Source organism: Dromiciops gliroides, chromosome 6 (genome assembly GCF_019393635.1).
Source record: "Dromiciops gliroides isolate mDroGli1 chromosome 6, mDroGli1.pri, whole genome shotgun sequence".
NCBI classification, from domain to species: Eukaryota; Metazoa; Chordata; class Mammalia; order Microbiotheria; family Microbiotheriidae; genus Dromiciops; species Dromiciops gliroides.
Window position 1 is genome coordinate 199591128 of NC_057866.1, and position 23661 is coordinate 199614788.

A 23661-nucleotide genomic window follows, 5' to 3' on the forward strand; every position below is an offset into this window, starting at 1 on the left:
AAAAGAGAGTGAGAGGAGAGAAAGTGGAGGCACCTGTCATACTTGGCCTTTTTAAAGAGTTTAATTACAAAGGGCAGATGAGAAATAGGATGATAATTAGTGGGATCAAGTGAAGGATTTTTTTTAGGAAGAGCAGACAGGGACATGCTTGTAGACAGAAGGGAATGATCCAATAGAGAGGAAAGAGATCAAAAATAATTGAAAAATCGGTGATGACTGAGGAGGTAATCTTTTGGAGAAGATAGGATAGAATGGGATCACTTGAACTAGTGGAGAGTAAGCCTTGGGTTCATTTTATCATGTGAGACAGGGATGGAGGAGGGAGAGGCACAAGGCATCTGAGTTATAGGAGATAAGAGAAAGAGAAGAGGTTCAGGTTGCCTCAGTTTTTTCTGTAAAATATGAAGCAAGGTTCTCAGCTGAGCAAATGGGGAAGGGGAAAACATCAGAAGTTTGAAAAGGGATGAAAAGATTTTAAAGATCATCCGTGGAGAGTGGAATAGTGAGCTGATAAGAGAGGAACAGTAAGATGACCTAGCAACAGTGAGGGCCCAGTTGAGGTTATATAACATAGATTTGTAGTGGACCAAAGTCCACTAGCCAAATAAGACTTCTCCATGGAAGAATACATTAAAAAAAAGATGAAGTTCTTTATAAAGTCAAAGTGATAGTGAATAAACATAGAATCAATTTAGATCTTATCATCAATGATAATAAATTGAAAATTTGTTCCAGAAATGCCTACTTAAAAATTCACTCTTGTAAGTTCTTGCCCAACATTTTACGAGAAGGGAGATGGGAGTTCAATCAATTAATAAGGATTTAGTAAGCATCTTGTATTTTTTCCTCAAAAGAACCCCTGAAGTAAGTTAAAAATAAACAGGTTAGATTACAGCAAGATCATGGAAAGAGACTTGTATTTGTAGTCATTTGAAATGGTTCTCTTGTTCTTGCCACTTATGTGTAAACTTGTTCAGGTTGCTTAACCTGTCTGATTTTCAATTTTTATTTATTATCTATCTATCCATCTATTTATTTAATGACCGATTGCCATAGAAGACAGACTTTATTGGACTCACACCAGCAGCCCATACTTCAGAACTTTTGTGTATTTGTGTATTTTGCCTTCCACATTCTTCTCAGCTTGCTTGCATAGTTTTGTGAGCTTCTTTTTCTTTCTATAATGAATCTTAGCTTTCTTCTCTTCCAACTTAGCAGTCACTGCCTGATACTTCCAGCCAACCTCGTGGGCCAGGCGCCCCAGATAAGCCAACTTTCTCATTGGCTTCAGTCTGACCACTTTGAGAGCAGCTGGGACAACCATGCTTTTCTATTTGTCAGGAATGCCATCAAACACCTTAAAGGGTTCCAAGGCATCCTGACTGCACTTGGTCTTGTGAGGAAGCATCCCTTTAACAGTTCTCCAGAAAATGGGGCTGGGGGTTCTGAAGTGATAAGGGCCTCTTGAAGGGTTTGTGTTCATTCTATTTTGGAGGAAGGCCAGGTATTTCAACTTGTTCCTGGTAGAAGTTTCCAGAGATGTTGATGCCTTCGCAGTGAATCATGAGAACCTTCTGCCCCAGAAGGACTTGCTTGGCCACGATGGCCGCCAAGTGGCTCAAGAGATGGTCCCGCCCGTTGATTACCAGTACCTGCCTGTCTCCATGGCTGCCTGGGAAAAAAAAAGCCTGATTCTCAATTTTTAATCTATAAAATAGGGTTGGAGCTAAATGCCTTCCATGTTTCCTTCTAGTTCCAAAGTCATTTTCCATATATATTTCACTTTGTACAGTCTATAATCAGCCCGAGAGTCAGAGTGTTAAAGGACCAGCCTCAGAGTCAGTTGCAATGGAATTCAAGTCCTGCCTTGGACATCCATTCTGGCCAATGGGACCCTATGAAACTCTCTAAGACTCTATGCTACTTGAGAGTAGGTATTTTTTCATTCTTTATATGCCTGTTGCCTGGCATTTTATGTATTTATGCATATGTGTGTGTATTTATATATATAATTATAAATATATAATATTAATATAGATGGTTAAAGTGCTCTTGCATAAATTCAGAAAATTGGCTCCTTGGTAAATTTCTTCCATATGATTTATCTTGTGAATTCATGCATTCGTTGCTCATTGATAAACACAAAGAGGATTGTTTCTTCATGTCCATTTAAAATAAGGGCCAGAAAAGTAGATGAATGATTCTACGTTGTTCTGAGGTTGAAAGAGATGGGAAGCTTTTAAAATAACATGAACTTATCTCAAAGTCACTTCACATGGTAACCTCAGATGGAAGTACATATTTCTTCTCACTGACCCACTCTAGCCTGTCAAGTTCTTGCCTTCATTTGCTATCTTTCTGAAACTGATACAAAAGCCATTTTTCCTTGAAATTTTCTTTATCCTCTCCTGTCACCCACTTTGCTGGCTTGATCCTGGACTCCTTGCCATTGCTCTATATATCTATCAATGCTTTCTTGGCAAGAGATTTTTTTCCTCTACCATCTCCCAAACTAAAACACAGACTTCTCACACTGTGATGAATGTGCACATTCAACTATTTCTCCAAGGCAGTTTATTATTCCTCTTTCTCTTATGTTGTCTGCCCCTTAATCACATGGTTCAGCATGAAGAAATATGTGTATAGTTAACTTTTCAGACCAGAAGATATTTGTTGATGGCTGAAGATATTTCAATGATTCTAAAATAAAGTTAAATAAAAATACTATTAAATGGAGTATATTGTAGATTTTAAAATGTTAAAACTAGCCTCAGGGATGCAAATGAACATGAAAACATACATATTCAATGCTGCAGAAAAATCATGTAGAAGCTAAATTGTTCCAGTCAGAGCAGACATGAAGAAGTCAGACTGTTAATGTCCTGGAGAAATTAAATAATCATAGTATACATTTATACCTACCTCTTGCTTTTTTTTTACTATCTATTATCTATCCAACTTGATTGCTTGTTTATTCATTCATAGATCTGTTTGTTGGTTGTTTGCTTATTTACTTAGCTATTGGGTTATTTCCTATGTACATATGTGTTGTGTATGTATATGTGAGTACATATAAATATACAGACATATATGCATATGTATATATACACATATATAGATATACATCCATGTGTGTGTGTATATATATATGTGTGTGTGTGTGTATTGTTTATATGAAGGACAGAAAATGTCAGAAAAACTAATGCAAACACTAAGGATGGTGGAAAGGTTTGTGGATGTAAAAAATTCTTAATTTACTTGAAAAGCTAAAATCCCACATGTGTCATCTAAATACTTGAATTAGTATATTTTTTCTATGAATCCTAAGAATTCATCATATAGGGGCAGCTAGGTGGCACAGTGGATAGAGCACCAGCCCTGGAGTCAGGAATACCCGAGTTCAAATCTGGCCTCCGACACTTAACACTTACTAGCTGTGTGACCCTGGGCAAGTCACTTAGCCCCAACTGCCTTACTAAGAAAAAAAAAAGAATTCATCATGTGGAGTGATGGTTTAGATTAGGGATGGCAATAGTTTTTGTACTCCTATCTTTCACCATGCCAATGTAGTACTCAAAATAGCATTCATCTGATATGGCTAAAAATATAGTTTTCTTTTCTTAACCCCATATATCTATGATATCCTTTACTGTTACGACTTAATGGGAATTTTCAATGAGGACTCAACCCTGTGAAAATTCCCAAAGCATTCCATAAGATGATAAATAGTTTATGTCAGCAAGAATGCATGGCACATTTAAATTAATACTGATTTTTTAATGAATGCATGGACCTCTCAGAAACTATTTTATAGATGTCAATGTCCCATTGTATACAGAGGTATATTTCTTTTTAAAAAAAATATTTACTTGAATTATTTTTCCAATTGCATGTGAAAATATTTTTTGGAGTTCAAGATTTTTCTCCCACCCTTCCTTCCACCTCCTGAGAACAGCAAAAAATTTGATATAGGTTATACAATACAATCATATTAAACATATTTCCACATTAGTAATGTTTTACAACAAGAATGAGAACAAAAAGGGGCAGCTAGGTGGTGCAGTGGATAGAGCACCAGCCCTGGAGTCAGGAGGACCTGAGTTCAAATTCGGCCTCAGACACTTAACACTTACTAGCTGTGTGACCCTGGGCAAGTCACTTAACCCCAATTGCCTCATGAAAGAAAGAAAGTGAAAGAGGGAGAGAGAAAGAGAGAGAGGAAGAAAGAGAGAGAGAGAGAGAAAGAAAAGAATCAGAACAAAAGGAAAAATGTAAGAAAGAACAAGAACAATAACAAAAAAGTAAGAACAAAAGTAAAAATAGTATTCTTCAATCTGTACTCAGACTCCATAGTTATTTTTCTGAATGTGGAGAGCACTTTGCACCATAAGTCTTTTGGCATTGTCTTGGATCATAATTGCTAAGAAAAGTTAAGTCTACCACAGTTGATCATCACACAATGTTGTTGGTACTGTGTACAGTGTTCTCTTGATTCTGTTCAATTCACTCAGCATCAATTCATATGTCTTTTCAGGTTTTTTCTGAAATCCATCTGCATTTCATTTCTTATAGCACAATAGTATTCCATTACATTCTATGCCACAACTTGTTTAGCCATTCCCCAATTGATAGGCATCCCCTCAATTTCCAATTCTTTGCTACCAGAGAAAGAGCAGTTATAAATATTTTTGTACATGCTGGTCCTTTCCCCTTTTTGATGAACTCTTTGGGATATAGACCTAGTAGTGGTATTACTGGGTCAAAGGATATACACAGTTTTATAGCCTTTTGGGCATGGTTCCAAATTGGTCTCCAGAATGGTTGTATCAGTTCACAGCTCCACCAGCAGTGCACTAGTGTTCCAATTTTCTCACAACTTCTCCAACATTTATCATTTCCTTTTTTGTCATATTAGCCAATTGGATAGGTATAAGGTGGTAAATCAGAGTAGTTTTAATTTGCATTTCTCTAATCAGTAGTGATTGAAAAGTTTTTTTTTTTCCACATAGCTTGAATTTCATCATCTGAAAATTGCTTGTTCATATCCTTTGACAATTTCTCAATTGGGGAGTGACTTATATTCTTATATATTAGATTCAGTTCTTTATATATTTTAGATATGAAGCCTTTATCAGAAACACTGTGTAAAAAAATGTTTCCAATATTTCTGTTTTCCTACTAATCTAGTTTGCATTGGTTTTGTTTGTGAAAAAAGTTTTTAATTTAATACAGTCAAAATGATCCATGCTGCATTTTGTAATGTACTCTATCTCATCTTTGGTCATAAATAATTTGCTTCTCCATAGATCTGACAAGTACATTATTCCTTTTTTCTAAGCCACAAATGAGCAGAGTATGTGATGAATGTTGAGAATATCTTTTATAAAGCTAGACCAAGGAAAAAAGAAAAATAAAAAATGAGATAGGCCTGAACCTATGGAGTAGATAGAAGGGTCATGATGGATAATGGAGAGAGAATGGGCAGAACTCAAATCTTAAAGATTTTTTTGGTATTTAATCTCCTTATCAAGGAGAATGACCTTAAAATGGGAATATAGGGGCATGGGGAACCTTGTTTAACAGGGAACGGAAACCCAAGTGGTGGAATAGTTAGGAAAGCACGTATCTGAAATCACTGAATTCAGGTCATCAAGCCTAGAAACTTGGGTACTGAAAACAACTTTTTAATATAACTGTGAAACACTTTGAATGGTCTTAGAAAAAAAAAAGTAGAGAAACAAGGTGCTACCAAGTCTTGAGATATCTTAGATCTGGAACTGGAAGGTACCTTAGCCTTTTGGTAGTGTGAGCCCTTCATTTTATCAATGAAATAGCTGAAGTCCAGGGAAAGATAATGATTAAAATATAATGTATTCAAAGCTAGTTCTATGTTCAGTTTCAAAAAGTAATTGTTAATCATTTAAAGACAACATGGTTGGAAATAGTTTGTAAAGTGGCAATGCAATCTGTAATTTGTGTCTGGTCTTGTTCAATTTATAATTTTTATAAATTTTTACAATTTGTAAAATTTAACTTAGATAAAGGGATCTACAATACAATCATCACATTTGTAGATGACTCGAAAAAATTTGAGAGCAAATAAAGTAGCTCACAAAGTTGGGATTCAAAATATAATGGAGGGGCAGCTAAGTTGCACAGTGGATAAAACACTGGCCCTGGATTCAGGAGACCCGAGTTCAAATCTGGCCTCAGACACTTGACACTTACTAGCTGTGTGACCCTGGAAAAGTCACTTAACCCCCATTGCCCCACAAAATAAAACAAAAAACAAAACAAAAAAAATATAATGGAAGGTGGAGCCAAAATGGCAGTTTAACAGGAACTCACTTGAACTCTTTGCAATTCCCCTCCAAAAAATTTTAAAATAATGCCTCAAATAAGATTCTAGCATGGCAGAACCAAAAAAAAAAGGTCAGAATGAAACAATTTTCCAGCCTAAGACAACTTAGGAGGTCAACAGGAAATGTCTACTTCACCAGAGTAGTGGTCAGCCCAGAGTTAAGTGAAGGTATTATAGGCCATGTCTTGGGGGAAGCTGTATCAGTGGGCAGCAGTTTGAGGAGCTCTCAGCGCAATGATAGTATGGAAACAGGGGACAGGTTTTATAAAAGTAGTAAGAAGGAGATTACAGAAGACCTTTTGCTGGCACTGCTTGCAGGATCCTATTGTATTGTCCATACACAGTTCTGGGTCAAGGTCCTAGGGTGAAAAAGAACAGAAGCTTGCAGTCTTAGGGAAGTATGAGTTCTGCTCACAGTTCCAAGGTGGATAGAAGAAAGATCAGGGAAAAAATGAGAAAGAGGCAAGAAAATCATAAAAAAAGAGTCACAGCAACAAGGTAAAAAAAAAAGTCACCAAATATTAAAGAAAAAGATTTTAAAAGAATTGGCTATGTGGTAAAAGAAACACAAAAATCCATTTAAATTAAGAATGCCTCAAAAAGCAAAATTGGCCAACTGAAAAAAAAAAAGAGGTACAAAAAATAACCAACGAAAAGAATGCTTTAAAAAGGAAAATTGCCCAAATGGAAACAGGTGCCAAAACTCACAGGAAAAAAAATCCTTATAAACTATAATTGGACAAGTGGAAGTTAATAACTACATGAGACAATGAAAAAAGTAAAAATAATGGAAAATAGAAGAAAATACAAAATATCTAATAAGAAAAAATTAGCTGAAAAATAGATTGAGACAATTTAAGAATTATTGGACTACCTGAAAGCCACGATCAAAAAGAGAGCCTAGACATCCTATTTCAAGAAGTAATCAAGGAAAACTACCCTGAAATCATAGAACCAGAGGGTAAAATAGAAATAGGGGGGAAAAAACATTGATCACCTCCTGAAAAATGTCTCAAAATGAAAACTCCCTGAGAATATTATAGCCAAATTGCAGAGCTCTCAGATAAAAATAAATAAATAACAAAACACTGCAACCAACTAGAAAAAAATTCAAATATCTTGGAGACATAGTCAAGATAATGCAAGCTCTAGCATCTTCTACAATAAAGGATTGGAGGGGTTAGAATGTAATACTCCATAAGATAAAGGAACTAGGATTACAATGAAAAATTCTACCAAGCAAAACTGAGTATAATCCTTCTGGGAAAAATGGATATGTAATGAAATAGTGGATTTCCAAGTATTGTTAATGAAAAGACCAGAGTTGAGTAGAAAATTTGACTTTTGAATGCAAGACCCAAGAGAAACATAAAAAGGTAATCATGAAAATGAAATTATGATTAATTCAGTATGGTCAAAATGCATGCATTCCTATGTGGCATGATGGTATTTGTAACCATGAAGAACTTTATCATCATTAGGACATTTGAAGGAGTATACATTGTCCCATGTCACAGGTATGAGTTGACTATTATGGGATAATTTAAAAATAAAATTATGGAGTGAGAAAGAGTGATGCAATGGGAGGAATAGGAAGGAATTAGAAGAATGGAGAAAAATATCTCACATAAAAGAGGTATGCAAGGAAGAGCTTTTACAGTTGAGAGGAAGAAGGGGGCACTGCAGTTGGGACAATGCTTGAACCTTAGCATTGTCAGAATTAGATAAAAGAAGGAATAACAAATACACGCAGTTGGATACAGACATCTATTTTTCCCCAACAGGGAAGTAGGAGGGGAAGGGAATAAGAAAATAGGAGAGAGCTGATGGGAGGGAGGGCTGATTAAAGAAAGTAGGGGTCAGAAGCAAAATAGACTTTTAAGGAGGGTCAAGATAAAAAGAGAAATAGAAGAAGAAAAATGAAAAAAAAATCAGATGAAGGGAAATATACAGTTAGTAATCATAATTGTGAGTGTGAATGAAATGAATTCACCCATAAAACAGAAGCAGGTAGTAGAATGGATTAAAAACCAGAATCCAGAAATGTTGTTTACAAGAAACATGCTTAAAACACAGACACACACAAAAGAAAAATAAGGGGCTGGAGAAGAAACTATTATACTTCAGCCAAAAAAAAAAAAAACGAGTTGCAATCATGATTTCAGACTAAGCAAAAGCAAATTTAGAGGGGGGGGAGGTAAATGAATAAATAAACAAACAAACAAATGAATGAATGAATGAATAGATGAAAGGAACAATAGACAGTAAAACAATATCAATAGTAAATGCATATGTACAAAATGGCATAATAACCAAATTCTTAAATGAAAAGTGAAATTAGTTACATGATGAAATAGACAGTAAAACTATGCCAGTGAGGGACATCAATGTTGCCCTCTTAGAATGAGAAATCAAACTTAAAAATAAACAAAAAAGAAGGCAAGAAGATTTAATAGAATTTCAGAAATGTTACATATGGAATGGGAATAGAAAAGGACATACCTTTTTCTCAGTTGTACATGGGCACTTTCAAAAAATTGACCATGTATTAGGGCATAAAAACCTTATCAAATGCAGAAAAGCAGAAACATTAAATTCATTCTTTTCAGGTCATAATGTGATTAAAATGACATTCAATAAAGATTCATGGAGAAAGATTAAAAATTAACTGAAAAATTCAATCCTAAAGAATCAGTGAATCAAGGAATAAAGCATATAAATAATAAAAAATTACATTAGAATTACAAAAATTAAACAACAAACCAAAATTTATGGGATACAGCTCAAGTAGCACTTAAAGCAAAACTTGTATCTTTAGATGCTTTTATCAATAAAATAAGATGAAGAGCAGATCAAAGAATTGGGCATAAACACCTAAATGAAAATCCTAAAATCAAAGGAGAGATTGATAAAATTGAATGTAAGAAAACCATTGAACTAATAAATAAAATGGGGAGCTGGTTTTATGGCAAAAAATAAAATAGATAAATCATTTTTTATTATTTTTAAATTAGCAAGCCAAATTACTAGTATCAAAAATTAAAAGTGTAAATTCAACATCAATGAAGATAAAATTAAAGCATTATTAAGAGCTATTGTTTAATCATATGCCAATAAATCTAACAACCTGAGAAGAATGGATATTTACAAAAATACAAATTGCCAGATTAACAGAAGAGAAAATATAATATTTAAATAATGCTATCTTAGAAAAAAGAACTAAGAAAAACATCCCCAGGACCAGATGGATTCAGAAGTGAATTCTACCAAACATGTAAAAAAAAAAACAAACCCAGTTATTTCCAATATTATCTAAACCAGTTGGAAAAATAAGCAAAGAAGAAATTCTATCAGATTCCTTCCAAAACACAAATATGGTGCTGACACCTAAACCAGGAAGAAGAAAAACAGAAAACTATAGCCTGATGGATATTGATGTAAAAAGGTGAAATCACATACTAGCAAGCAGATTACAGCAGTATATCACAAAGATCATACTCTATGACCAGGTAGGATTTATACCAGGAATGCAGGGCTGGTTCAATATTAGGAAAACTATCAGCATATTTCACCATATGGACAACAAAAACAACAAAATTATTTGTTTCTTTCAATAGATTCAGAAAAAGCTTTTTGATAAAATACAACACTCAATGCTATTTAAAACTCTAGAAAGAATAGGAAAAAAAATGACATTCTCCTTAAAATGATAAGTAATATATATCTGAAACTATAAGCAAGCATTATCTATAATAGGGATGAGCTAGAAGCCTTCCCATTAAGTTCAGATGTGAAGCACTACTATTATTCAATAGTACTAAAAATGCTAACTTTAGGGGCGGCTAGGTGGTGCAGTGGATAAAGCACCAGCCCTGGATTCAGGAGTACCTGAGTTCAAATCTGGCCTCAGACACTTAACACTTACTAGCTGTGTGACCCTGGGCAAGTCACTTAACCCTAATTGCCTCACTTAAAAAAATGCTAACTTTAGCTAAAACAAGATAAATAATTTGAATTATTAGAATAGGTTATGAGAAGGGCAGCTAGGTGGCATAGTGGATAAAGCACCAGCCCTGGATTCAAGAGTACCTGAGTTCAAATCTGGCCTCAGAGACTTAACACTTACTAGCTGTGTGACCCTGGGAAAGTCACTTAACCCCAATTGCCTCACTAAAAAGAAAGAAAGAAACTAAAATAATTAACAACTTAAGAAATTTTCAGGATAAAATATAAACCCATATAAATCATCATCATTTCTGTATATTATCAACAAAGTCCAGCAGGAAGAGAGAAAAAAATCCTTTTACAATAACTGCAGACAATATAAAATACTTGAAAGGCAACCTGTCAAATAAAGAAATGGGGATTTTATGAACCCAATTACAAAACACTTCACACAAATTAAGTCAGATCTGAAAAATTAGAGAAACATTAATTACCCTTGGGTAGGCAGAGCCAATATAATAAAAACAAGAAAATTTCCAAAACAATATATTTTATAGAGCAGGAAAAGTAATAACAAAATTTATCTGGAAGAACAACAGGTCAAAAACATCAAGGGAATCAATGGGGAAAATGTGATGTAATGTGAATTAATTGTACTAGATCTCAAACCATATTACAAAGCAGTCATCATCAAGACACTCTGGTACTGGCTAAGAAATAGAGTGATGTTATCATTGACATAGATTAGGTGCACAATACACAGTAGGAAATGATTGTATTAATCTAATGTTTGACAAACCCAAAGATCCAAGCTTTTGGGAAAGAGAATCACTACTTGACAAAAATTGCTTGGAGAACTGGAAATCCATCAATTGGGGAATGACTGCATGAGTTGTGGTATATGATTGTGATGTAATACTATTGTACTATAAGAAATGATGATCATAATGGTTTAAGAAAATCCTGGGAAGATTTATATGAACTAAAGCAAAGTGAAGTTTGCAGAACCAAGAAATAATTGTACACAGTAACAGCAATGTTGCATGATGACCAATTGTGAATAAGTTAGCTCTTCTCAGCAATACGATAATAGAAGATATTTCCTAAGTACTTAATGATAAAAAATGCAGTCCATCTCCAGAGATAGAACTGATAGTCTGAATGAAGATTGAAGCGTATTTTTAACTTTATTTTTCTGTTTTTTTCTTTTTCCCTTTGGTCTGTGTTCTCCCTTGTATCATGCCTAAATTGGAAATATATTTTGTGTGACCATATGTGTAAAATCTATATCAAAGTACTTGTTTTCTCAAAGAAAGGGAAATTTGGGGGAGGGAGGGAGGAAATTTAGAACTCAAAAATTATAACAATATTAATTTTAAAAATTTCTTTCTCATGTAATTGATAATTTTTTTTGGCGGTGCAATGAGGATTAAGTGACTTGCCAAGGGTCACACAGCTAGTAAGGGTCAAGTGTCTGAGGCCAGATTTAAATTCAGGTCCTCCTGAATCCAGGGCTGATGCTTTATCCACTGCACCACCTAGCTGTCCCAAAATAAATAACATTTAAAAGAATATAACATTTTTCATTTGAGTATAAAAGTCAATTTTACAAGTATAAGATGAAGGAGACCTCCACAAATAGAAGTTCTTCTGAAATATATGAGCTTTTAGTGGACTATAAGCTCAATATGAATCATCAATTTAATATGACAGCTAAAAAACCTAATGTACGATTGTATTACATTAAAAGGCATAGCTCAAAGCTTCTTAAACTGTGGGTCATGACTCCATATAGGTTCATATAACTAAACATAGGGGTAATGAAAAATTTAGCAACAGTAAAAGGTTTTTCAATGCACAACAAGCAAAATCCAATGTGTAATGAATCTGAGGTGTTTCTGGCAGTATTTGCCAGTGCTGAATCTCATGACTTCACTGCAGCCTTGGTTCTGAACACACAACATGAACACTTTGCACTGTGCATACCAACATGGCACCCAACACCAATGAATACTGCCAGAAACACCTCAGTTCAGATTCAAGACTATTGTGTGTTATGAATTGCAGTGTTTTTACCGTACCGGCAAAGTTTTCTGCTCTCTGCTTTATTTGTGAAAAATAAAGACTTTTAATATTTTCCAAACGTCTTTCCTCAGCATGTATCAAATTAGTATGTCTTCGGATTATATTATGTTAGAAGGTTTGATTTTTTAAATTGCTGTTATCTCTTTCTTTTAAAGAAACAAGTTTTTAATTGCAGCAAGTAAAGACAAAAGCCCTTTAATATTTCTACACTATCACCACTGTATGTTTATATAAGTGTGAACATCAATTTTTAAAAAATTTAACACAAACAAATGTGATTTCATAAAATAAAGGTAGTACTTATTTGAGAAGTTAATAACAATGTTTATATCTTAGAACAAAATATTTTTGGTTATGGATAAGTGACTAAATTTAGACATAAGAGGTAAAAATACTGATGACAATATGGCAGAGTCTTCAATAACAAGTTGTAGTATACCTAAATTGACAAGAAAAAGAAAATATGTCAAATCATTTTTGCACTTTGGATTTACTTCTAATAATGACGATGGTGTGGAAAAACCTTTTGCTTAATTTGTCATGAAGTTTTTGTTGCAAAGAGCATGAAACCAGCCAAACTAAAATGACATCTTAATACCAAGCCTGCAGCGTACTGCAATAAACCAAAGGAATATTTTGAATGACTTTTTAAATCTTCCAATAAAGAAAAATAATGTTTTGAGAATTTTGTTATTGTCAACAAAAAGTATTTACTCACATCTTATGAAACTTCTTATTTAATAGCAAAAACTAAAAAGCCCTATGTAATAGAAGATTTCATGTTACCTGCTGCTATTAAAATGTCAGAAATAGTTCATGGAAAAAAGTATGGGGATGAAGTTCATAAAATTTGGTTTTGTTTTCTTTTTTTTTGTTGTTTTAGTGAGGCAATTGGGGTTAAGTGACTTGCCCAGGGTCACACAGCTAGTAAGTGTTAAGTGTCTGAAGCCGGATTTGAACTCAGGTACTCCTGACTCCAGGGCCAGTGCTCTATCCACTGCGCCATCTAGCTTCCCCGAAATTCATAAAATTTGAATGAAACTATTTCCAAAGGAATTTCTGCAATTAGTAATGACCTATTCAAGCAGCTGATTACCAAGCTTAAGGACAGCCCAAAGTTTGCAATTCAGTTAGATGAAATAACTGCTAATTTCTAACGTGGCGCAGTTGTTACTTTATGTAAGATATGTTTATGAAGGAAGCATACATAAGGAACTATTGCTTTGTTGCCCTTTGGAAGGGAAGATAAGAGGGGGAGATATTTATCTTGAAGTCAATGAATTTTTCATGAATAAAGGTTTATTATAGTGATAAAATTGTGTTGGAGACTGTATAGATGGTATTGGAAAAATGATGGCTGAGAATGTTGGATTTGTAGCAAAAGTTAAAGCTGGTGACAATGAAGAGATCACTTTTACTCACTACATGATATATTAGGAGGCATGCATAACCCCCCCAAAAAAATAAAAACAACAAACCACCAGAGTTAGATGTTGTACTTCACAATACTATCAAAATCATTAATTTCATTAAAAGCAAACCTTTGCAAAGACATGGACTTTGATTACAAACGTTTATTATTACATGCAGAGATAAGGCAATGTTTAAACAGACTATTGAAATTGAAAGATGAATTTGTTATATTTTTGGCTAAGCAAAACCCTGATTTTCTTAATTTTTTTCATAATGACTTATGGCTTTGAAAACTGTTATTTGTCACATTTTCAAAAAATCTCAATGATTTAAACATGTTTCAAGGGAAAAATGTAACATTTATGTTAGAAGATAAAACTGCAAGTTTTGCTAAAACAGTTAACATATGTAAGAATAAAGTGAAAAATGGTTCTTTATAAATGCTTACAGCTATAGATGATTTTACAATTGAAAATAACAAAGATTTAATTGTAAGAGTTATAATTGATCATCTGAGGTGCTTGGAGAAACAGTTTCAGAAATACTTCCCTTTAAATTTTGATCCTAAAAAACTACATAGGGTTCATAAACCATACACAATTGAAATCAAATCCTTCCGTCTGACATTAAAAGTTCAAGAAGCTGGGGCAGCTAGGTGGCACAGTGGATAAAGCACCAACCCTGGATTCAGGAGGACCTGGGTTCAAATCCAGCCTTAGACACTTAACACTTACTAGCTGTCTGACCCTGGGCAAGTCACTTAACCCCACTGCCTCACCAAAAAGGAAACAAAGAAACAAAGTTTAAGAAGAATTTGCAAGCAACACAAGTTAAAACTTGAGTTTCATGAAAAAAATTAATCATAATAAAATGAATTTTGATTTAGGATTAGGACAGAATTTCCAACAATTTCTGAAGTGGCCCTAAACATACTTCTGCCATTTTGTACTACATAGTTATGCGAATTGGCATTCTCATCATTGATGATTTTAAAATCAAAGTATCAACAAACTCTTCAAAATGCTGAAGATGCTCTACACATCCTGTAGTATCAAATATTCCATTAAGATTTAATTCTGGGGCAGCTAGGTGGCACAGTGGATAGAGCACGGGCCCTGGAGTCAGGAGTACCTAAGTTCAAATCCAACCTCAGACATTTAACACTTAACTAGCTGTGTGACCCTGGGCAAGTCACTTAACCCCAATTGCCTCAAAAATAAAATTAAAAAAAAGATTTAATTCTGAGGGGCAGCTAGGTAGTGCTGTGGATAAAGCACTGGCCTTGGATTCGGAAGGACCTGAGTTCAAATCCAGCCTCAGACACTTGACACTTAACTAGCTGTGTGACCCTGGGCAAGTCACTTAACCCTCATTGCCCTGCAAAACAAAACAAGATTTAATTCTGGGGCAGCTAGGTGTTGCAGTGGATAAAGCATTGGCCCAGGATTCAGGAGGACCTGAGTTCCAATCTGACCTCAGATACTTGACACTTACTAGCTATGTGAACCTGGGCAAGTCACTTAACCCTCATTGTGCCACAAAAAAAAAAGTCTTTATGTAAAAATAAACATGTACATCATCTCATTAGTATTCAAATTTTCTTTCATCTTTAATAAATGGTAAAATTATATGTATACAAGAGAATTGTTTTAAAATAAATTCCTTCATGATTTATTATAAGTAAATGATTGATTTGTATACCTATTTTATATATCTATATGCCCTGGTGTTGTGTAAAAATTTCTCAGGCAAAAAGGGGTTACAATTGGAAAAAGTTTAAGAAGTCCTGGCATAGCTTACAAGAACAAGAAAGTAATAGATAAATTCTCACTTTACTATACCTTACTAGGTATATGTTCCTTACTAGGATATGTTCCTCAAGATCTCATCTGGATCACCTTGAATTCTGGGTATCATGGTTTAAGATGAACATGAATAAGCTGAAGAGTGTCCTGAGGAGGTTGACCAGGATGGTCAGGGGTCACAATTGCATCCTATATGAAAGACTGGTTGATAAAACTGGAGAGAAGAAGATCTATTGGGCAACTATTTGAAGGGCTGTCAGGATTAGAATTGCTGTGTTTGATTCCAGTAGGCAGAATCATGAAGAAATGGGGGAAGCTACAAAGAGGTAAATTTCTTCTTGAAGCGAGGAAGTTTTTCTTAATGCTTCAAGCTGCCTAAGATTGGAATGGTTGCCTTGAGAAGTGGTGGGTTTCCTCTCTTCAAAGGTCCTTAAATGGTATGCTAAAAGACCACTATACATGTTGTAGTCTAGATTCCTTTCATCAATAGATTGGATAAGAGGAACATTGAGATCCTTTCCAAGTCTCAAATTCTGTGATTCTGTCCAAGGTCACAGAGTTATTAAACACCAGAGTATGGATTTTAACCTTAGTCCTGACTCCAGAGCCATTATACTTTACACAGTGTCAGGCTGCCTCCTTGTCCTTGTTAAGATAAAATGGGTGGTAGAAGGTGTGTTTTTTCTTCTAACTCTCTACCAGTGAGATGACATTTTGATGAAACTCTAGAGAGTTTTGCTAAATGTATAACATAGGCATTTAGAGAAGAAAGCAGTGATCATTATAAATTTTCATCGACTCATCAAACACAAATCCAGCCAGCCCAAACTCATTTTTGACAACTAAGCAAAGGAAGAAGAGTCAAGAGGAAGTCGTTAAAAAACAAAGGTGGTTTTGGTTTTAATGTGTGCATTGTAACTCAAAGGAAATTCAATGTATTTCAGAGAAAAGGAAACTGCTCAACCCAGAAGACTAGAATAGCTTTTGGTGTGAATGGGAAAGTATATTGTCAAGGTCTTGATCAAACTATTCAAAAGACATTACTATGACTGACATTAGGAGTCTAGGAATTTCTCCATAGAATCTACCTTTCTTTCAATATCTTCAAGCTTTTTAGCCAAGATCAAAATTTTATAATCCAAATATTCTAACAATTCAATGTCATGTCATGTCATAACTCCATGTTAAATTTGAATCATAATGCCAGTGATTAACCTCTTAAAGTTGCAATCATCTCTCTAAAACTATAAGTTGCAGACTGATTGGTTATCTACCCTTGTTGAAGGAATTTCCTTCTTAGGATTTCCAATACACCAATGGAATTGCAGGTTTAAACCATCTCCTCTACTAAGTATACATAAATTGTTGGATTGTGGTAATGTAATATGTATTACTGATACTGTTTTGTGCTGTACTAGGTGGCACAGTGCTAGGTCTCAAGTCAGGAAGACCTGTGTTCAAATTCAGCCTCAGATGCTTTCTAGCTACGTGACTCTGGGGAAGTCACTTAACCTCTGTTTGTCCTAGTTTCCTCAAATGTAAAATGGAGGTAATAATAGCACCTACCTTTCACTGTTGCAAAAATCATATGAGATAATTGTAAGTGTAATTGTGCTTCTTGGCATAGTGTCTGGCCTATAGAAAGCACAACAAAAATGTTCTCCATTATTATTGTTGTTGTTGTTGTTGTTGCTACTACGTCATAGCACATTCACATTTTATCAAGACACTTGACAAAGATTTTCATTATATTCTTGAACAAAAAATTTAAGGTGTGGTAATCTCAATGCTAGTAGAGGCATCTGTGTTTAAAATTTGTGGAATGGCCAGATCCCAAGAATGATAGTATATTATTGTTAACCAGGGAACAAGGGGATTCTTAGTGGATTCTGTTCTTAAACCTGTTTCAAGATATAAATAAAGATGTAAAGATTATTGAATTAAAAACATTTGCAGAATATTTACTATGTGCTGGGCACTGTGGTAATCACTAATATGTCCATTAAGTTCATAGAAAGAGAAATTCAAAGATTATTTGACAACAATTTCCTCAATCTAATATAGTTAACTTTATATGAATAAATGCAAAGTACTACATTTGAAATAAACAATTGTGTGACAAAGGTTTTTAATGGACTGCAACCTCAGAATAAGACACTATTATTTGACATACTGTGCTCTGCCTCAGTAAGACCACATCTTACAACATTGTGTTCAATTCTAGCTCTATATTTTTTTTTCTTTGTGGGGCAGTGAGGGTTAAGTGACTTGCCCAGGGTCACACAGCTAGTAAGTATCAAGTGCCTGAGGCCGGATTTGAACTCAGGTACTCCTGAATCCACGGTCGGTGCTTTATCCACTGAGCCACCTAGCCACCCCCTCTAGCTCCACATTTTAAGGAAGACATTGACAAGCTGGAGTATATCCAGAGAATAGTAACAAAAATGATAAGAAGACTCAAAATCATGCCATACAAGGTCTGATTTAAAGGAAGTTAATGGACAAAAGAAAAGTTATGATACATGATATATCTTCAAGTATTCCCTCATATGTGGAAAAGGAATTTAATATGTTTTTTCCTTGGTCACAGAGGACAGATTAACCAATGAGCAGAAACCTCAAGGAGGTAAATATCAGTGTTGTGATTGGGAAAAACATCTCATTGCAGTTGTTTAAAGATAGATCAGGTGCCTCAGAAAACAAGGACTTCTCTCTCACCAGACAGCTTCACATGGAGACTGAAGGAGTACTTCTCAGAGATTAAGTAGCAGGGATTCCTGATTATTAAAGTATAGATTGGAATAGACAGCTTCTGCAGTTCTTCAAGGCTAAGATTCTGTGATTTTCATGTCACGCCTAAAACACAAGAAGTTATCTGTATGCCAATCCCAATTAAGTTATTTGTTTCAAATCTTCATTGCCTGTATTCTCAATGTTTTTTTATACTATATTAAACTTGGGAAACATAATGTATCAAATAATTTGTGAGATTAATTTAGGATTGCCTCCACTTTCGATCTCATGTTTGGAGTTTTAAAAAAAAACTATGTAGATAATCTTTGCAGGTCATTTTCAAAAATTATTCAGCTGCTCAAATTCTATTGGTTTTCATGCTATGCCTTAACCCTAGCCTTAATTATCACTGTCCTCTCTTCCCTTCTTAACTAACTTGCTTTCTTTTTGATGACACACAATAACAAAGTAAAGGTGGGGTGGGGGTTGTCTTTGTGGTGGCAAAGATGGAAACTAAGGAATGCTCATCAATTGGGAAATAACTAAACAATTTGTGGTATGTGAATGGAACAGAATATTATTTTGCTGTAAGAAATGAGAGAATTGATAAATTTAAGGAGTGAGGGAAAGACTGTATGAACCAATGCAGGGTGTAATCACCAGACCCAGGAGAACAATTTATGCTGTAACAACATCAATATGATAAAAGAGTAAATTTGAAGATGTATAAATTTATGAAGAATTAAACAAGTAAAAACATGAGAATAATTTATAAAATGACAATGTAAGGACAAATAAAGAAAAAACTTTGAAAGCTATAAGAACTCTGATATAATAATAATAAATTCATGATTCTCTAACATCCAGAATAATGGAAAATGTGCTATCCATCCTCTAAAAGAGAGGTGATGGATTCAGGGTACAGAATGGCCATGCTCTTTTTAACAAAAAAACATGGTCAGTGAGGGAATTTGTTTTGTTTGACAATGTATAGTTTTTACAAAGAAAAGGTAGGAGAAGGAAGGAAAAGAAAACAGATTTCTGCTAAGAAAAAATTTAAATTAATTTTGAAAGAACAATAAAATTTGGGTCATCAATCCCAATTAAATACATTTAAGTTTCTTTCCTATCATTTCTTATTCCCAAAGAAATCAAATCCAAAGATAATTGAAAGGAGAGGCACGTGTATTTTCTTGTTAATTATCATTCCCATGTTGCAGTTGAGGAAACAGAGGCAAACATTTTAAGGAATTTACCCAGGGTCACATAGCTAGAAATTTCCTGAGGCTAGATTTGACCTCAGGTCTTTTTGTACAGCACTCTATTCACCTTGGCATCTAGCTCTCAAATGAGAAAATAGATGTGGGATATATTATGGAGGTAAAGTTGACAAGATTTGGAAACTTATCAGATGAGTGATGAGGGAGAGGCAAAAATTTCCGATGGTTCCAAGGCTGTGAACTAGGATGACTGGAATGATAGTGGTGCCCTTGACAAGGATAGATAAGTCTGGAAGAAGGGAGGGTTTGTGAGTGAGTGGAAGAAAGACGAGTTCTGTTTGAGACATGTTGAGATTAAAAGGTCTACAGTGCATACAATTCAAAAATGTCTAATAGTGATACAAGACTGGGGTTCAGGAGAGAGATCAGGGCTGGAAATAGCGATCTGGAAATCATTTGTATAGAAATGATCATTGAACACATGGGAACCGATGAAGTGACCAAAAGACAGATTGTGTAGAAAGAGAAGGGAAGAAAGCCCAGATCAGAACCTGGTGAAAAAGGGGTGATACAGAAATGATGATTCAGAAAAGGAGATGCAGAGTAACTAGACATGTAGGGAAAGAAGCCACAGGAGAGTAGTATCAGGAAAACTCAGAGAGGTGAGAAGAGAAGGAGGCAATCAAATGGGTCAAATGTTGCAGAGTTCAAGATGGATAAGAAATGAGAAAAAAACCATCAGTTTGGGCAATTAAAAGAACTTTGGTAACCTTAAATGTCTAAGGATGACATGATTAGAGACTCCAGTGACACTATCAGTGTGTAAATTCAGGCTCTTATCACCTCCCAGCTGGAATCACAGAATCTTAGGCTCAGAAAGGACATCAGAGGTCATCTTGCTCAACCTTCAAGTCAAAGCAGGAATCCTTGCTATGACATCCCTGACAAATGACCATTCAGCCTTTGTCTGAATAATGTCAGTTCAGGTGAGCTTGCTAGAGCATAAGATAGCTGATTCCATTTGGGAAAATTCCAATTTTAAGAGAACCTTTATATTGAGTGAAAACTTACCTTCCTGTAACTTTCTTTCACCTATCATTCTGAAACAATGAAATAAGTCTCCTTCATTCAGCATCCAGTTTAATATGTAAGGAGTTACTATGTCCTTCTTACTTTCTCTCTTTTCTAGTCTAAACATCTCTACCCCTTCAAACATTTTATATGACATGTTTTGTTGTTGTTGTTTTTTCTGGCTTTACAATGATGTTTAACCCCACTAGTTCATCAATAATAGGGATAGAATAGCATTGATCCAATGATTTCATTGGACTTCATGAAACCACAGTTTGTCAATGTCCTCCTTAAACTATAATATTTCCAATAAATTCTAAAACTCCAGATGTTGCCTAAATTAGTACAACAATGGGATGTTTGTCTCCATTAATGTGGATGTCATACTACTATGAATTTTGCTTAACACAGATGATTGTCAGTCAATGGTTGATAAGCCTTTATCACACACTCACTATGTGCCTGATACTGTGCTAAATACTGGGATACAAAGAAAGACCAAAAAAAAGATTCCTTGTTTTCATGGATCTCCCAGTATAATGGCAAAGATAACATGCAAAAGAGCAAGTACAAACAAGATAAATACAGGATAAATTAGAGATAATCAACAAAGGGAAGTACTAGCATTAAGGAGACTCAGAAAAGGCTTTTAATAAAAGGTGGTATTTTACATTAGATTTAAAGGAGTCCAGAGAATCCAAGAGACAGAGATGATTGTTGTTGCTGTTCTTAGTGGTGAAATCATTTGTTAAATATAAATAATTTTGAAAATAAACAGCTAAAAGTAGGTAAGAAACAATTAAGAACTGGCTCCTAAGTGTTTGTTTGCAGAATAATTAGTTGCTTACTTAAATTCAACCAGTCATTTTGCCAAACCATTTTGTGTGTGTGTGTGTGTGTGTGTGTGACAGAGAGAGAGAGAGAAAGAGAGAGAGACAGACAGACAGACACAGCCTCTGTATACTTCCCAAAAACACTTTCTTTACTACTTCCCTAAATATCTGGAAAGAGCAGGGTCTTCTTGGCTTATTGATTAACAAGGAATATGCTGCAAATCCCACAAGATCAAAAAAAATTTAATTGGAAAACTTGAATCATAGAAACATTCATGGGGAGGGAAAATAAAAACACAGGACATTAACAAGTATCTGGGGATTCGTAGTTTTTCCCTTTGGGGTTGTAAAAAATGAAAAATGCAGTGTTGCAGCCAAACTACTTTCATACTAAGCAATTTCAAAGAAAACAAATATTTGGGAAACTCTTTCTACATATAAATATTGATTTCAGCTTTGTTATTTTTCTCTAAGTGAAGCAATAGTATGAGGGGCTATGACCCAATTACCAACTATTAAATTTTTCTCAGTTCAATCCCCCCAGAAATCCCTCAGGTAAAATTTATCTTTCTTTCCTGAAATAGTTAGCAAGAAATGAACATTAACTGAAAAGAGTTTCATCACAGTCCATAGTTTGCTTAAATACACACACACACACACACACACACACACACACACACACACCCCTCTTGCAGCTTAGAAAAATCAGGAATGTAGCTTACACAATGCTGGAACATTTCAAGAAAAGATGATGTTTTGAGATAAAATGTCACTCTGTATGTCACCAAATCTCTTATAAATCAGCTCAGATTAGATGGACAAGTTAAAACAATTTTATTTCAATTTATGGAATCTGTAGATTGCCAGATTTCCTTGAATGCTTTCAAGGTCAGTCTGTCTGTCTCTCTCTGTCTCTCCACCCCCCCCCCCGCCACACACACACACACACACACACACACACACACACACTTAGCCCTGGTTTTCCTGGGGAGTTAGCATCTGTTCTAAGGTGATGCTGAGAAGCTATGAAGACCTCTCTTTCTTTAATCCTTATCTGCTCACTGCTGTTGTTATCCTTATTTCTGCCCATAAAAATCCTAGCTCATTATCAAGAGCTTTGTCTTTTTATCCTAAAAGCTTTTGTTTCCTCAATTCTCTTCTGCGAGGGGCTCTAACCATATGATAGTACCTAAATTCACCCTCAAGCCTTTGATTTGTGCAATTATCCCTAACCTTTGTATGAAAAGGATTTCATCAAATTCAGCAAAAGACATGTCATTGATAAAATATTATGAGAAAAATGGTTTTTATCATGGAATAGTTTTATAAATTCCTCTCTGGAATTTCCTGTACCAAAATCTTAAAATAACAGTAAGCAAGTCGGAATTATTCACATTTGTTGACTGTGACTGTAGCATCTTTTGACCTTCAGGGACCCTCACACCCCAGACTCTGAGCTAACACTTAAGAGGTCAGTTATAATCAAAAACACCCTGATTTTCCAAAGAAAAAATCAGAAATGCACTGATAGGTCTAAAAATGTTTGCCTCCTTTTCCTTACCAACATTTCTCCTTCCCTCTTTGATTAAAAAGCAAAATCCATCCTAGCATCATGGGCCAGGATGAAAAAGATGGATTGATAGGTTTTTCACTTTATGGCTGGCTGGATTGGAGGAAGGTGGAAAATACCATTTAGTACTTCGATTTAGTGATATAGTGGGAATAGTTTCCTGAACTGAGAGTGGGGAAATCTGGGCTCTAATTTCAGCTCTGCCAATTTCTAGGTGTGCAGATTTGGATAAGTCACAGAGACTGAGTTTAGTCATTACAAAGTAAAAATTTGGGGGCAGCTAGGTGGCGCAGTGGATAAAGCATCGTCCCTGGATTCAGGAGGACCTGAATTCAAATCCGGCCTCAGAAACTTGACACTTACTAGCTGTATGACCCTGGAAAAGTCACTTAACAATCATTGCCCCACAAAAATAAAATAAAATAAAATAAAATAAAATAAAATAAAATAAAATAAAATAAAAAATAACAAAGTAAAAATTTGTACTACATGATCCTGAAGTTTCTTACCAGGTATGCTTTGTGCTGTCTCTATAATAATACTAGCTGACATTCTCATAAAACCCTATAAAGCTACGAGCAGGGTTATTACTAGGCCAGTTTTACAGATGATGAAGGTGGGCCTC

The 23661-nt window shown here is 34.9% G+C and overlaps 1 pseudogene; it reads right to left on the reverse strand.

The window, feature by feature from the left end:
• Positions 1–1075: 1075 nt before the first annotated feature.
• The window catches only part of LOC122732197, a 38473-nt pseudogene continuing 15887 nt past the window's right edge, over positions 1076–23661 (reverse strand).